Consider the following 5,495-nt stretch of genomic DNA (forward strand, 5'->3'; position numbering starts at 1 on the left):
GCAGCCTTAAAGGGGAGTAAAAGTAGCTAGAGTGGTTTCTATCTCTCCTTGCTTTCCTGGGCTCTGCTCTTCCTCCCTCCCTCCCAGGAAACTGAAAAAAAAAAAAAAGCTCAGAAAGAACCCTTTAATGCCTGAGTAGTTGTTTACACACTGTGCTGTTGGGCATAAATTTTGTCTACGTTGATGTGTGAATAACAGAAAACAATGTGAGATCAAGTTGCGATTTCCTCCCTGAAGTGTAAACAGATTTTTGCAGAGAAGCTATTTGAGACTGCCTGACTCAGTTTCCACTCTACACAGCAGTTGCTGGATTAGGTTGTCTAAAAGCCCCTTCCCCCAGCCCTGTAAGAGCTCTGTGTCGCTTAGAACCTCCCATGAGCAGTGAGCCTATCGGAGGGAGGAGGGAGAGAAGCCCCTGGCTTAACTGGATCTATCCTGATCTCTGATGCCTTCCTTCTCCTTTGGATCTTCAAACTCCATTCTGTCCCCAGTCCTTACTCAGGAGACTCCAGGAGACCACTAGTCCCCTGGAAACGCTCTGTTCCCTGGGGACCTTCACCTTCCTCTCTCTGCCTCGCCCTTTGGCTAGTTCTCTTTTCCCTCTTCAGGTTCCTCCGGCCTCTGACTTCTGAATCATGCTTTCTCCTTATTCAGTCTCTTAGCGCTGCCCACCCATGGGTGCTGCAACCACTTTCATGAGGAACACTCACCTGAATGTGGCCATATTCTAGCTACCTCCAACCTCACTTTTCTCCTGGAGTTTTCCTAGGGAAGTTAATGTCTGTTAACTTCCCAGGAATCCTTCTTTGTCTGTGCTAACCCCAAATCCTGTTAGCCCTTAGACATGTTTGTGTGTTCTCCTAGTTAGCTTCCAACTCATCCTTTCTATTTTGTGTAACCTTGTAGTCTTGGGGAAAATAACTTTTTCATGGGTACACAACAGGAGCTGTATTCAAAGGTATCATCCCTCTACCCTTGAGCCTGGCCTTACTGTCTAGGGGTGGCCACTTGTATTACTTCTTGTGCATGCCTGTGGCATTCTCACAGATGCCAACAAATAGAATATGTGTGTTATGTCTTCTGATGTCTCCTGTTCCGGTCTGCTTTTTGTCTCTGTGGATAGACACCATGACCAAAAGCATCCTGGGAAGGAAAGGGTTTATTTGGATTACACAGTCCAGATTACAGAACATCACTGAGGAAAGTGAAGTCTAAACTCCAAGAGGAGCTGAAGTGAGACCGGAAGGGATGTTGCTTACTGGCTTGCTCCCCTTGGCTGGCTCACCTTGCTTTCTTATACATCCTAGGACCAATTACTGCACACCCTCAGGCTTTCTTGTCTTGGTTTATTCACGTGGAATACCCCATCCACTGCCACCTATTGGGATGCCACATATTAAAAGACCCACCTTACTTTTTCTGATAAAATACCCAGTAAAAATAACTTGAGAGAGAAAGTGTATTCGGCTTATAGTTCGAGAGCAAGAAGAATCATGGCTGGGAAGTCACCGCCAGCAGAAACTTATGCAGCTGGTCACATCCAACTACAGTTCAGCTAGACAATGATGAATTCATGTGATCAGCCCACTTTCTCCCTTTTATACAGGATCTTAGACTAGGGAATGGTGCCACCCACAGTGGGCAGATCTTCCCACCTTAATATAATAAAGATAATTCCCTACAGGTGTGTACCGAGGTCCATCTAGAGGTGATTCTAGCCTTCATCACGTTGACATTAGAGACTGGCCATCGCACACATGAAACGCTACCTGATCTAAAAGTCACAGTCTCTTTCCTTAGCACATTTCTTACAGCTATGAGTCATTTCGCAAACTCGTTGTCTCCCACCCTTTCTCTTGCCTATAAATGTCCATTCTGATTTCTGTTCCCCACTTTGAACTGAGTGCTTGATGAGACCAGAGACTTGGCCTAGATTTTCTGGTCTCTTCCCAAATACCTCACCATACCTGGCTCTGGGAATGTTTTGGGAACCCACAGAAAGACTTTGGTTGTCCATTACTTTTCTATCGCTGTGATAATACATCGTGGTCAACAGTAACTTATGGAAGAAGGGGTGTGTCTTAGGGTTTTACAGCTATGAACAGACACCATGACCAAGGCAACTCTTAAGGACACTTAATTGTAGGTTCAGAGGTTCAGTCCATTATCAGGAGGGAGCATGGCAGCATCCAGGCAGATATGGTGCAGGAGGAGCAGAGAGTTCAACATCTTATTCTAAAGGCAAACAGAAGACTGGCTGCCAGGCAGCTAGGATGAAGGTCTTAAAGTGACATGCCCACTTCAACAAGGCCACACCTACTCCAACAAGGCCACGCCTCCAAATAGTACCACTCCCCAGGCCAAGCATATTCAAACCACCACAGAGTGTGGTTTGGTTTACCATCCCAGAGGGATGAGTCCATTGTGGCAGGAAAGTGTGATAGTAAGTCACAGGCATGGTAGCTGGAACAGAGAGCTGAGAACCTATTAATTCAGTCACAAGTGCAATGAAGAGAGAATGAACTAGAAATGGGGAGACTATAAGCCCTCAAAAATCTAGCTTCTGTGTCATATTTCCCCCATAAAGCCCATACCTCCTAACTGCCCCAGAACAGAGCCACAAGCTGGAAACCAAGTGTTTAAATATCTGAGCCTATGGGGGGACACTCTTACTCAATCTGCTACAGCCTCTGAGTGTTTTACAAGTACACATGATATTCAAAGGTGAAAGAAATGTGCGTGCATTCTCCTGTTGCCAAGGACAAGAGCTTATTGCCGTTGCTAGCTCGATGTCTCACTCAGAAGCTAATTCTCTAGATGGGGCCCCTGACAAGCCTGTTGTTGCCTTTGGAGCTGGGGAGAACGGAACAGTGCGTGTGGAAATGGTAGTTTGACATGGGTCACAAAGTTTGTCTCCTTAGGAGCTAAAGTGGCCCCTCCAAAGCCTTCCCCAGGACGTGTAAATAAACATATCCCATAATGTATTTATTACATGCTATGCGGGCACTGGGGTGTGAAACTGGACTTGGTCTCTGCAGGATTTCTACTGCCCTAGTATGTGGATCAGTCAAACTTTCGAGTTGTTAGAGTCTGGACTAAGCAGGCAGCAGGGGAAAAGAGGAAGAGGCATGGCCCAAAGCAAGGGCTGTGCACATCGAGGAGAGGAACACCCTTCATCCAGAGGGAGGGCAGGTCTGAGATGTCGGGTTGTCAGGCGACTGGCAGGACTAGAAGCCGCCCTATGGATCTGGCTTCCCCCTCCACATTGCATCTCTTTGAACTTGTCTTCCTCTTGCATCTGCTTTGAGGATGGAGATGGGGAGGCAGATCAGCGATGGATGCATTGACCTGCCAAGAAAGAATTGGAAAATAACAGTGAGCAGAATCAACTGCATGAAAAGTGAAACCCAGATAAACAAGAGCAGCACAGGCAAAGGTCCTGGGGCAGGAAGGAGCCACGTTACTGCAGGGTCAGAGTGCAGGAAGAGAGCACAGGCAAAGGTCCTGGGGCAGGAAGGAGCCATGTTACTGCAGGGTCAGAGTGCAGGTAGGGAGCACAGGCAAAGGTCCTGGGGCAGGAAGGAGCCATGTTACTGCAGGGTCAGAGTGCAGGTAGGGAGCACAGGCAAAGGTCCTGGGGCAGGAAGGAGCCATGTTACTGCAGGGTCAGAGTGCAGGAAGAGAGCACAGGCAAAGGTCCTGGGGCAGGAAGGAGCCACGTTACTGCAGGGTCAGAGTGCAGGAAGAGAGCACAGGCAAAGGTCCTCGGGCAGGAAGGAGCCACATTACTGCAGGGTCAGAGTGCAGGTAGGGAGCACATGCAAAGGTCCTGGGGCAGGAAGGAGCCATGTTACTGCAGGGTCAGAGTGCAGGAAAGGCTGCAGGGGGAGTGGTGTGACAAGGAGAATGGGGAGGTGGAAAGACATTCCAAACCTGAGGCTGCAGACAAAAGAATGGAATGGCTGACAGGAGGGTGGTGGGAGGGAGAAAGAGAAAGAGAAATGACAGGACAGGGAGGCAGGCTGGCACACAGATGTAAATCGATACAGACCAGCCACTTCGGTATTGATTTGTCTTAAACAATAAGGCCTCTCCACTGGGACTTGCAATGGGCTCTTCACAGGATGTCCTGGTCCACACTGTTCCAATGGCTGGAGAGAGAGGCTCATATTTTAATTTAAACTGGCTCTTTAGTGTCTCCTCCCTACAAGTGCCCTGCCTATACATGCATATGAAAGACCCCTCTGATGAGAGCTCCCACACCTCTGTACAATGAGATGGCACTGGTCTAACACATCAGGGCATCCCTGCCCTCATCAGAGAGCTCTGAATGGTAGGAACTGTGTCTCTGTGGCCTGGATACCTATCACTTTCCAGGAGAAAGAATTTCCACAGGACTCTTGAATCCAAGGGGTCAAATGGAAATCAAGAATGAGTTTTCTAGAGTGTTCTGTGTTTGACACCATGAACCTTGGGAAGGAGGAGTGCTGTTTATGACAGTGTCCAAAAGAACACACAAACAGCTAGCTTCGTGCCAGATTACTCCAGTCTGTGGAGAACCGAGTGTTGGGTGGGGTTGTTGATTCTGCTTCAGCTAGACTTTCCTTTCTCCTCCCTGTGGCTTCTTCATCCCAGTCCATCCTCCCCCGCTTCTGTCCGGATTCATAAAGCATTCACGTCACTCTGTGAGCTGATCTCTTTACACTGGAGCATCTACAAGGTGGAAGGCCTCCATCCATCCTCCATCAAATACCTCTTGGTATTTGCCATGTGACCCAGCTCTGCACAATGACCCTGGCCTTGGTAGATGTGTGTGTGTGTGTGTGTGTGTGTGTGTGTGTGTGTGTGTGGTGTGTGTGTGTGTGTGGTGTATGTGTGTGATGTGTGTGTGTGTGGTGTGTGTGTGTGGTGTGTGATGTGTGTGTGTGTGTGGTGTGTGTATGTGGTATGTGTGGTGTGTGTGTGTGTGTGTGGTGTGTGTGTGTGTGATGTGTGTGTGTGTGGTGTGTGTGTGTGTGGTGTGTGTGTGTGATGTGTGTGTGTGTGGTGTGTGTGTGTGGTGTGTGTGTGTGGTGTGTGTGTGGTGTGTGTGTGTGTGGTGTGTGTGTGTGATGTGTGTGTGTGTGGTGTGTGTATGTGGTGTGTGTGTGGTGTGTGTGTGTGTGTGTGTGGTGTGTGTGTGTGATGTGTGTGTGTGTGGTGTGTGTATGTGGTGTGTGTGTGGTGTGTGTGTGTGTGTGGTGTGTGTGTGTGATGTGTGTGTGGTGTGTGTGTGGTGTGTGTGTGTGTGTGATGTGTGTGTGTGTGTGGTGTGTGTGTGTGTGTGTGGTGTGTGTGTGTGTGTGGTGTGTGTGTGTGATGTGTGTGTGTGTGGTGTGTGTGTGTGGTGTGTGTGTGGTGTGTGTGTGGTGTGTGGTGTGGTGTGTGGTGTGTGTGTGGTGTGTGTGTGTGTGTGATGTGTGTGTGTGGTGTGTGTGTGTGTGTGGTGTGTGTGT

The sequence above is a fragment of the Rattus norvegicus genome, chromosome 13 (genome assembly GCF_036323735.1).
Source record: "Rattus norvegicus strain BN/NHsdMcwi chromosome 13, GRCr8, whole genome shotgun sequence".
Taxonomy (NCBI): Eukaryota; Metazoa; Chordata; class Mammalia; order Rodentia; family Muridae; genus Rattus; species Rattus norvegicus.